Source organism: Cloeon dipterum, chromosome 3, assembly GCF_949628265.1.
Source record: "Cloeon dipterum chromosome 3, ieCloDipt1.1, whole genome shotgun sequence".
Taxonomy (NCBI): domain Eukaryota; kingdom Metazoa; phylum Arthropoda; class Insecta; order Ephemeroptera; family Baetidae; genus Cloeon; species Cloeon dipterum.
Window position 1 is genome coordinate 2,836,740 of NC_088788.1, and position 11,958 is coordinate 2,848,697.

At 37.1% G+C, this 11,958-nt stretch overlaps 1 protein-coding gene across 1 annotated transcript in view; it reads left to right on the forward strand.

Annotated features, from left to right (window-relative positions):
* The window catches only part of zfh2 (Zn finger homeodomain 2), a 230,132-nt gene that overhangs the window by 86,907 nt on the left and 131,267 nt on the right, over positions 1–11,958 (forward strand). The window lies entirely within an intron of this gene.

The window sequence follows — 11,958 nt, forward strand, 5'->3', positions numbered from 1 at the left end:
TGGATTTTTAGAGTAAGCTTTATTGAGCCATTCTGGATTTATTATTATTTTTTTTCCAGAATATGAAAATGTCATTTATTTGCATCAACTTTTTAACGACGTCCAAACAGCTTCTCGTTCGCTCGGTCTCCAATAACAAAAAGCCATACATACATATTGGCTCATTATTTTGAGGGAAAAGTCTCAAGTGGCCGCGGGACCGGGGCCGCCGGCGTCGTCGTAATGGCCACCGATAGAAAAAATTATCATTGTGAATAATTCAGGCGATAATCAATATTCGCTGGCTGCTGGACAAATAATTTTTTCCTCGTGAAATATTTATAGTGGCCGCGCGGCGCCACTTTTTACGTGCTGTTCCTGTACCTCTATTTGTATCCAAATGAATAAATAAGAATAAAAATTACATTTATTACCGCTATTATCACCATTATATGCAATCAAACAGGGGAAAATCCATAACTAATTTGATAAAATGTTTATGGCGCGTGCGAATGCAAATTACGAGAACGACGGGCGCACAATGCCCACCGTCGCTCACGTTAAATAAATAAGAAAGTCCCAAAAATTTTCTTGCCGTGCTCTAATTTATATTGCGCTCTTACAAATGCGAAGTTTTCACCCTCATATATTGTCAGACTGCCGTTTGTCTTGCTCTTGACAAAAGAAAAAGAAATTTTTTCCTCTTCTCATAGGTGGTCCTCTGAATTGGTCTTTTTTAACACTACATTTTCCCAATTGACAATAATATAAAAAGCGAAGCTCTATAGGGGATTACAACATTTAGACAAAGCAGCTTTGGTGTTCGTCTAGGTCACGTATACACGTTTAGCTCATTGATGAGAATTGCCCAGGGTGTATATTTATGACATCTGCCTGGCGATTTGTTTGCGCCAAAAATGCAATTTTTTCGTAAAATAATTAAAATTAAAGGTTAACAACTGCTGGTTTGCTGCTGGAAATTCAAGCGAAAACTGCATGTGAGAGTGGACCTTCTTTTAATAATTATTTTGCTCTCAAAAATTAACGAGATTAACAATTATACATGTTTTTAAGACCTGCAGGAAGAGTAAAGGAGAAAAATTAAGTTTTTTTATGTTAAAATGTTACGTGTGTTAAGCGTTGACTATTTATTTTAATATTTACGTTTCCAATCAATTAGTTCAAAATGCTCGGCCTGTTCAGAAGAGAAATAAACGGATGACACTTTTTCTTTAAACATTTGAATCCTTGTTGCCACTAAACTAATCCCTAAGAATGCAGTTAAAGCCAAAATTGACTTAAATATTCAACAAAATTAGCCGTAAAGTTAGCATGCACATTTCAAGTGGGGACTTGAAACCCTATTTTATTTAACAACAAATAAGAGTTTCGCCACATTTGGATAGATCTGGACGAGAGGAATCTACGTTTGCCGAGTAAAGTGGTCATTCAAAATTGTAATTTTAGGAAAATCATCTTTTAATTAGTTCACGTGTTAGGAAAAAATTTAAACTGTTACTTTATATAAATCTACTTTAATTTCCTATATACACATACGACCAGGACACAGAAATTTTCAAAATATATTAATCATTTTATTGGACACCATCGGTGTACAACTAAAGTCAATTACAAATTTATTTATTATAACGGAATGCTTGTGATAAAGTTAAAGGTTTTTTGACACAGTCTAGTAAATGGTACATACTAGAAAGCAAAGAATCACAATAAATACATTTTCAAAATATAGCATGAGAAAACAGAGCTTTCACATAGCTTCCAAGAACTCTAACCGAATCGAATCTCAAAGAATATACCGCGTCAGATTAAAAAAAACATGCAAAGAGCGCGCTGAACAATAAGAGGAGACAATATATGGTTTTGTCTCTTTTGAAAATCAATCGTATGAATGTATAAGCAAAGTGGAACGAATGAAAGGTTATCTGAGAAGTAGCCCTCCCTGAAATATACAAAACAAAGCGCATAAGCCTTCAAAGAGAGCGTAGGATGACCTTTTCCAGCAAAAAACTTGTGTCAATTACTGGCCTTTTTCGGTCTTTTCATTTAAATTGAAGATAAATGTGCAGTAATTTGTCAAAGGCCTTACAAAATTTTCAAAAGCTGCTTTTCTTTCAAATATAGAATACAGTTTATTCTTTTTGTTGGTGCGTTAGCTAATCTAATTTTCTAATCAACTGTAAAAGTTTTTTTCTGCTGGAGTCTGGATTTCAATTCTTTCTCACTATTGAGGCAAATAGTCAGGGAGAAGTCGCACAGCTCGCGTGCAATTTGAGTATAATAAATTTCCTCGGAGCGCTTTTCTCGCTGGCTTGCCATCTTTTTCAACGCGCACCGCCTCTTCTTTCTGCGCCGCTCTGAAACTTTGATTAGGCTATAACAAGAGCTGGAAAGGAAAAGAAGAAAAGTTTGCGCAGAGAAGCAGAGGCTTCGTTTTCTTGGGTCGTTTTTCCAGAATTTGCTCTCTCTGTGAATACGCGGACGCCTGTGCAGTGCTGGCTGCCTGGCCGCCGCAGCCGCCGGTAGTATAATGTATATCGGAATACGTGCCTCTCAAGGAGCATCATTATAAAATTTCCTTCTCTCTCTCTAGAATATATACACGTATTTTCGCGAGCACATACACACACGCACCCAGCCAGTCACTCATAATACACAAAACCCATTGCATTGCATCCCCGCGCGCGCGTGTGTGTGTGTGATGCATATACACACACGTACACGTACAAGGCGAACTAACAGCCCTTGAGTATTATGTAAATATGTCGCTGCCCCTGCTTTTAATGCATATGTAATGCGTTATTATTACTATTCTCCATGTGCTCGAGTAGGGTGCTTTTTTCCGTGCAGATCTTTTCCAGCACAAGTAGCGCTCCTTTATTTTCTGAGAGGACTATTGGATAATGATCTCTCAGCTCCTTACTGCAAATCTCGTTTATTCATATGAGTGCCGTAATAAGGCTGTGCGTTCTGGTTCTGCGCATCAAATACATAGAAGAAATGATTGAGCTTCACTCGACACTCGCAAAAAATATTTCAATATGTTTTCGGAGAACGTGACGATAATATTTTTGATATGCATTGTAAGCTATCTCTTGAAAAACATACAGAAAAATGGGATCCTGTGTTATATTTTAAGTTTGATAAGAATTATCCTGATTATTCTCAAGATAAATAATATCATAAAATTGCCATAACATGATGGTTAAATTAATGCATCAACCACGATCAAATGAGTTTTGTCGCGTCTTCACTCTTTAATTCACTTCAAGGACGACTGAAAAATAATTTATTTATAAAAAATATTATATATAATCAATTTCATAAAAGTTTGTAATGTCTCTTTTAGCAAGGTGATTAATATGGCGATTAATTAAATACCTGTAAAAATTAAAAGGTACCCTCTGGTGTTCTTGACTAATCGAGACAAATACCGATTAATAATTGAAGAATTAATTAAAGCAGATTTAGCAGGATCTTGCATGCATAATAAAAAACTGACGTGTAAGTTTCTCAGTTAACGTGTATTAATTAATTAAGAAAACCTCAATACTTGTGCATATGATTTTACAAATGATATCAATTCAAATATTCACTCAAATCTTGATTCTTGTCAAGTCTTTTCACTTGTGTGTCTTTCAGTTCGTTACTTCACTTGCTTTTGTACTCACGGCTTGTTGACCTGGTCATTAATGGACCTGAATGGTATTGCTTTGCTGATCACCTGTGCTGCTGGTGACCTCTTGTTCTCAGTGCAGTTTTCTTGTGGTTGCTTATTGTTGAAAACAATGATTGTCTGCTTCACTTGAACGTACCTTTCCTGTGTGGGACAGGAAAAGTAGTTCTGCCCATTATGCTTGGCTCGGACACAGGGAAACCCACATAAAACCTGTATCACAGAACTCACTCTCACCGCAGGTGCTGATAGGGCCTCATTGCTGAGTCTTTGGCCACAGTTAGCACTTTCACTGCACTTGGACAGACTGAGAAGACAAATGATGTCTTCTTAGTCTCGGGTGTCTCGAAAGACTGATCTCCAAGATCTCGCCTCGTCCGCTCGGATGCAGCCTTCGCAACAAACCTCCTTCAACTTGGTTGGTGGAAAATAACCAATTGTTGGGTCTTAAAATCTCATTGGTTCATATAATAATGAATTGCACTGTTTACAGAAACAATGTCTTGTCAACAAGGTCGAGCACTCTCGCCCTTGTCATAAATCTACATTTTGTTATTATTCTATAAGCACACACATGTGCATGTCGAATTTGCTTATCCTGTTAGTACACAATAATAGTTTCCTTAGAAAAACAGATCTGGACACCATACAGAGAGGGACCTTTTATGTTTCAAGATAAATGAATTTCTTTTAGCTGTCAAAGCTGGTGTTTTATATATCCCTGGTCACCCAAGGATAATTATCATTGCACAAGTATTGAGTTCATTTATTATTGGTTTTCTTTCGATTTAATTACCTATTTTATTGCACTATTTAGTTTCAAAGTAATCTTTATTATGGTTCTGCAGGGCTATTTTGCCCCATACATTGCCATATCCAGACAAAATAATATCAGTTTATAGCGAAATTTATTTTATACTTGCTAATATAGCATAGGTATATTACAAGTTTCAATTCAATTATTCTCATTCTGAGACTTAAATGTTATAAATTAAATTAGAATTAAGTACATGGCAGATATTTTTAGAATACATTATTCATACAAATAAAGAAACACTTTCACTAGTTCGTTAACCCCGAGCTCACAGGTTGTCATCCATTCACGTCTTGATTTTTCACGCACCCCCAGCATCGCGCCAGTCAATGCATTATTGTCAAAGCACACAAAAGCGGTCGGGAAAGTGTCTGACCTTGCTAGCGACTTTATTAATTGTGAAGCAGCGCTCCCCGTTTTCATTTTCAATCAAAAGATAGCAAGTTTTGACACACATAACCCAAAATTCAATAAATTTATTTAAACTCCATTTAAAAGCAAATGAAATTTTAACGTTATCGTCACGATTTTTCCTGAAAATATGGTTGAATTGACTCGTTTAAATTAAAATTCAGTGTAGGCTAGAGGGCAAATAATTTTTTATTACCAGACATGCTCTCAAGAGGATGCAGTCATGTAGGAAGAATAGAAAACGAATGTACTAACTTAAGCTGAGCTTTCAGATTTTACAAAAAAGAAATGCATATTCACCATAATCACTTGGGTTATTTCTGTGATTTTTGTAGCTTTAAAAAATATTAGTTTTTTAGTATCGGCTGTAGTTTTTTTCTTATAAAATTTGGAAAGCCCCTTGAGAGGATTTTCGGGGCAAATTATAAATTTTGTAAGTCATTTCAAGGGTTGTTTTAAATTTAAATATCAGAAAAATAGGATTTTACAAAATTTAAATATTTTGTCACCGGCAAATCTTAACTTTGTTAGATTCGTCATCACATCTTCAAAGAAGAGTTTGAAAATGAATGATAATTTTGCCAAGAACCAGATTTTTCAGCCTTGAATCAATAATAAAAAAATTGAATAATTTAGCGAAACTTATCATTTAAATTCCTCCTGGAGGGATTATTTGGCTGTCAGCAAAATACGTTTTGTATAAAATAGAAGCTGATTAAACAACTAAATAAATTTGATTGTGTTTGCAGAAGCGTTCTTAAATATATTCGCATCCTGGATTTTTGTTCGATCGGCTAGAGCCACACACTATTAATATTAAATAAAATATATTTTCAGTACGATCTCCTAAGTCATCCAGCAATTGCTGCTCGCGAAAAACATAATAAAAGCCGTGCGCATCTGCAAAATTAGCGGCTGGCGGAAATCTCGCGGGCAACACATGTCCGTAATGACGATAATACACTACTAGCTCTCGCGGCAGAATAATTGCTGCGAGGCTGCTGAAGATGTAGGAGGATGCAAACAACAAAAAGACGACTCTCATTTTCAATAAAACGTGCGGTGGCGTCAACGCGCGTTGCGATCGGCAGCTCCAGCTCGCGGCTCGAAGGCATTTCGGCCGCGGCTGGGAGCTTGTTTTCGTTTATCCCATTTGGCGTGTTATGACATTGCAAATAAATAATGATGAGTCTGCAGCAGCAACAACACATTCCCATAAGGCTCCTTGGATGGACGAGGTATGCAGGCAGCGCGCAGAGTGAATTAAGAAAAAGAAGCAAAAGAGGAGAGTGTAAATAAAGTCAGGCCACGCAGACGAATGTACACAATAACCGTCATAATGAGAATTGATTTTGTTGTCTTTTTTCTAGCTGGCAGTGCATGCCTTGATTATCTTAACGATAATTCCAGGTAAAATGCGCGCGCGGATGTTGCTTTTGGATATGAATTATTGCTGCGTCATTAGCCACGGCTCGAATTCTTTCTTGCCACTTCTCATTACTGCTAAATCAAGTAGCTCCTTTTGCTCCGCGGCGCGCTGATGCTCAAGATCATCACCTGAATCACCTCTGGCTCCGGCCGCGCTCATTCAAAATAAACGCGTCCGCTGCCCTCGGGCGCGCAACTCTTGCTGTCCTCCCCACTGATCAAAAGTCTTAATATTTCTTTTTTTGTGCAGTGCTCATGCTCACCCGGGGACAATGTTTTCCCAGGCTAAAAAGACCTATCTATTAAAGGCAAAACATTTAAAATGAATAACGACAATATTTAAAATGAGAGATTTATTTATTTAAATAGTTTTACCTTTGGACCAGCCCGTATTTTGCAAAATTTGCAGTCAAATTTCACGTTTTAAACTAAAAATAGTCTTTGTCCTAAATTTTAAAGGCATAAAAATTCAAATTATTGACTTGAAACCAAAGTTTTTAATGCTCGATGAAAGAAAATAATCCTTCACGCTGAGCATCTATGTGACCGCAAAGTGCCTCTAGAAACTGCGTAGCCAATCGATTAATTCTTAATTTGTATTAACTTGTTTTAAATCGTCCGCTCGCTTAATTACAGCACTCACAGCAGCAGAAAATGACCTGATTCGATTTAAAGGTATGAAAATGAGTAGCCCCGTTCCGCGATTATTACCCAAGCAATTACAAAGGCGACAGCATAACGGGTTTTTATTCTGTGCGCAAAATCAGCGGCAGCGAGAGAGAGGAAGGCGTAAAATTAGCCGCTAATTTAAATTAATAATCGAGCAAGAAGCAAGTGCAAAAGATACAAAGCGTCTTCTTTCAAAAACGCTCGTTGGGTCGAGAATTTGAGATGGATGAACGCCTTTCCGTGAAATCGGATTCGGGCAGAGCCTTGTCAAATTTTAAAAGAAATTATAGCTCAGATATTTATTCATTCATAATTACTCTGAGATAAAATTGGTATAGAAGCGAGACGAAATGTCAAGGGTGAAGGACAAAATTGGCTCGAGGTCAATTGTTCGACTTTTACAGTTTTTTTGGGACGATTTTGGAAAGAATCTGAAATCTCAACATCACACCTTCCTGTAAAAAAATCTTAAAAGAAAAGCTGCATTCCTCTCGCCGAGCCCAAGCGAAGTAACGCCAATTTTTATGTCCTAGAAAAGGTCTAACTGGTCAAAGATTTTTTTCCAGAGTTTTTTTCCCGCCAAAACAATATGAAATGTGAGAAGTGCGCATGCGTCAGAGCTGGCTGGATCTGACAAACAAGTCATTTGTATTCAGGCGTTCTCTCAGCAACCAGCCCTAACGCATGCGCACTTCTCGCATTCATATTGTTTTGGCGGGAAAAAAAGTTCACTCGTCGCGCTGGACTTTTTGGTTGGAAAAATATCTACTTAACCTAATTCGACCCTCAAGAATCGATTGGTGTGCTCAGAATCTTCGTCAAAGACAGTCTTTAATGGTTAATTTGTGCTTACCCCACATTTTCAAAATAATTCCAGTGAAAAACTAAAATTAACCTTGGACATTGACCTAGGAATTGAATTTTTTGTATGAATTTCTTCTCTGTCATCAATTCCGCCTAAGATTCACAACCCTATTCATCTCTCTCTTTCTCTCTCGAGAGCAGCAATTTGAACTTTCATCAGCTACCGTGCTGCCGCGCGGTTGCTGCTCTCATTTGGAGCATCCGCACCTGATTAATAATTGTGTAAAATTTTTTCCCTCACCTCGCGGCGATAATAAGCATTAAATTATTTTACTGCATCAGCACAGCAGCCGCACGTTGGCGGCAGAATTTAATTAAATGTGGAATTTTAAGTACAAAATAGCGCACGCGGTGTTTTTTGCTCTCGTTCGCACCTGCGGGGAGAAGCCGCGCTCTTCTATATCCACACACACACACACACACACACACACGGGTATTGAGTATTGTTTCCCATAATCAACACCAGAAGCTACGCTGGGACGCGTGATATTATTAATTTCGAAATTAATACACGCCACCGAAGCCGCTCGATGCGCGCTAGTAAAAAAAGTCATTAAGGAAAAGTAATTATCAGCAGCGAGCAAGGTTGAACTAATTGTGTGTTCTCTTCTGCGAGAGCTGCTTTTTTGTGTGTCTATTATATCATTGTGTGCTCTTGATGGAAATATAAGATTCGGCAGCCACGGCAGCGGCGGCGGTTTTAAAGTGAGTTTCTGGGTGATGCACCTAGCTTTTTCTCTCCAGGGAAAAACAGTTGCTGCGCTGACCGCTCCATTCATGAAAATAATTTTTCCACGCTCTGGTTGAGACCTCATGCACCATTCAGAAAAATGCCTTTTGACTTTGGGCTCTTCAATCGAGCGTGAGAGCCTTCTCCAAGTATGAAAGCAGGCGTGCGTTGGAGCAAATTTTGCCGAGTAATCAACCCAGGCGTTAATTTGATTCATATTTTTTCCGTGCAGTTTTTTCTTGTTTATTCTTTCATAATATTACTTCATTTCAAGGTAGTGACAGACTTATTTTCTTTGTTTAATATGATTTTAACTTTCAGTCTAGTTCAAGACAGCGGGGCCCAGATTCGTAGATATGGCGTCCAGTGGATTATGGCGCGAAAAAACGGTCACGAGGAAATTCGCAAAAAGAACCAAGTTTCCCTCAATATTGTGACATAATTTGCATTGTGTCTTTTGGATCGTAAAAACAAACCCTTGACACTCTACGTGAATCCAAAGAGAGCCTTTTGTTTCCCACATCCAGACGCCATCTTGCATCTGCGCAGTGCGAACTAATTTTATCGCAGAACTGGACCCCGCTGCTTCAAGATGTAATTTTTATTTTGCGTGTTATTTAAAATTTTTGTGTTATTCTTTCCAATTAAGAAGAAAAATCGTTCTTTGATCTAATTTCTTTTCTATTCTAATAAATTTTTTCAAAAATGTTTTAGAGCCAGACGAAATTTAGGTCAGAATCACGAATCACAAAAATGAAATCAATGAGAAATAATTAAAATATATTTTGCAATATTAAACGTGCCAAACAGTAAAGTATTAAAATTAATAAATTTTAATTTCCACTCTTTGGAAGAGACTGAAATTCAACATTTCAGCAAAACCGACTCTTTCAACCTTCAAGCATTTTTTGATAGGAATCAAAAGGTGAGTGTTTAATTTGATTTGGAGTTGGATTTCCACTATCAGATGCCATGTGCTTCCTGTCAGCAAAAAAACAGGACATCACCGTACAAACACAGGTGCTAAACGCGCGATTTCATGAATAATTTGCTCGGCAATCAGCAGCAGCAGGTTTAAAACACGCATCCACTCTTTCTCTCTCTCTCGCTCTTGCGTCAATTGGGAAAATAAAAATGAGAGGAGACAAACGTCACAACAAACATCAAAAGGACTTCTCGATGATTATATCCAGCATGCATCCACACCATATGCCGGCGGGCTGTTTTATCGCGCATCCATTATTTACTAATATTTGTTTTATTTATTATGCAAGCAGGTAAATAGTAGTCAAGTCACTCTCCGCGCGCGAGCAAATTTAATTTCGCCGCCGCGCACAATGCGCAGCGCACGCACAGGGGCTGAATCGCGCGCCGAGGAGAAAAATGCTGCAGTCGCTTCGCCACTGTCTAAAATAATAATGCGAAATTATGCCGAGTCACCGTCATTAACGCGCGCTCTCGACTTTGTAGCTGCGTGTAGTGTTTTAATACACAGCCGCCGCCGCCGCCGCTGCCACCGCCAAATGGATGAGTTTACCTGTGTGAGAAATCAACATCTGTTGTCGTCACTTGCGCGTATAATAGAGTCGATATAGGTATGCGAGTTTGAGCGTATCAAATGAGCGCTGATGGCGGTATGGAAGGGCTTACAGCTACTGCAAATCAAATTAAATGACCTTCAAGCTAAAACTATTTTTTAAAGCTGGGATTTCAAACAAAAAAATTATACGTTAAATTACTGGGTTCAATTTATTAACCAATAAAAATTAAAGATCGTCTTTGACGAAGTTTCTGAGCACACCAATCGATTTTTGAGGGTCAAATTAGGTTAAATGGATGTTTTTCCGACCAAAAAGTCCAGCGTGACGTGCGAACTTTATTTTCCCGCCAAAACAATAAGCATGCGAGAAGTGCGCATGCGTTAGAGCTGGTTTGAGCACTTGCAGAGAGACCGCCTGTACGAATGACTTCTTTGGCAGATCTGACGCATGCGCGGTTCTCGCATTCAAAATTTTTTGGCGGGAAAATAAAGTTCGCACGTCGCAATGGACTTTTTGGTCGGAAAAAACATCCATTTAACCTAATTCGACCCTCTAGAATCGATTGGTGCGCTCAGAAACTTCGTCAAAGACGCTCTTTAATAGTCATTGTTTCATAAACAGGAAAAGTTTCTCTCACATCAATGAAATTTTGAAAAAAAATATGTTATGCTTCCTCAGTGTTTGGATTCTTGGAAAGATTGCCTGAATTTTAAAATAAATACGCATGAAAACAATATTCAAATTGAAATGCAATTGTAGCAATTTTCTATTAAATCTCCTAAATGTTAAAAATTCGAAAGGAAAAATCGTGAAATTCATGATTTAAATTTGTACTTCTTAATTGAGCTAAAACTTTTCAAAAATTTTCTGGAGTTCGTTCAAACTAGTGTCATTCTTTTCAATTTTCATTTAAAAAATAAAGTTTATACCGATTTTTGTCATTTTTTTTTCAAAAAAATCATTTTTAATATTAAATAATAATTAATATTAATAAAAATGCAAGTTTTATCCGAATTAGGAACTAAACTAAAACAGACCCAGAATTTTATTAATTTACAAAAATATTGAACCAATTATTAATCAATAATTATTATAACTCGCGAGAAGTGATTGATTGAGTCGATTTTCATAGTTCACGTCACCATCAATATTTAAGTTTTGGGTCCTTTTTTCTTCCGTTTTAATTTAATCTCTACTCTGAGGGGGTGAAATTCAAAACTGAAAACGGCTTGGCAAGTTAAAATGAAATAACTTTGACAGTAAAAAATGCCACGTGGAATGTTCTATCAGGGTTGAATTAAAAATCAGATTAACTCAGGAAATGAAATCGCTCGACTGTTTTTTCTGAACTTGAAATCATTAAAGGACCATCAAAAGAAACACGAATCATGCAATAATAAATAATAAGCCATTTAAACCAAACCTAATATCATCTAAAACCTTCGAAATCTGCCAAAACAGTAAGTCAACGTCAAGTTTTATTTAGAAATCAATTATTTCTCTTGCTATATATTTTATTCATATAAACCGTAAATAATAAAATTTTTTAGAAAACAATTTTAGTAATTTGTTACAATAAAATAAGTTTAATTTTTTATTAATTCTCTGAATATTATATTAATATAACAACGTAGTTACGTGATCTTGCTGTCACACATAAATATAACAGAGTATACGCAAGGGAGTGCAAACAATATTTACCCTTCCAATCAACGTTTTAATCAAATTACAAGGGGACACAAACAAATTATGCAAATGAACGTGAGGCGAGGTGGTGACTTGTTTCTCGCTGTCAGACTGACTAAGTCAAGCGTACAGGTGTGTATTT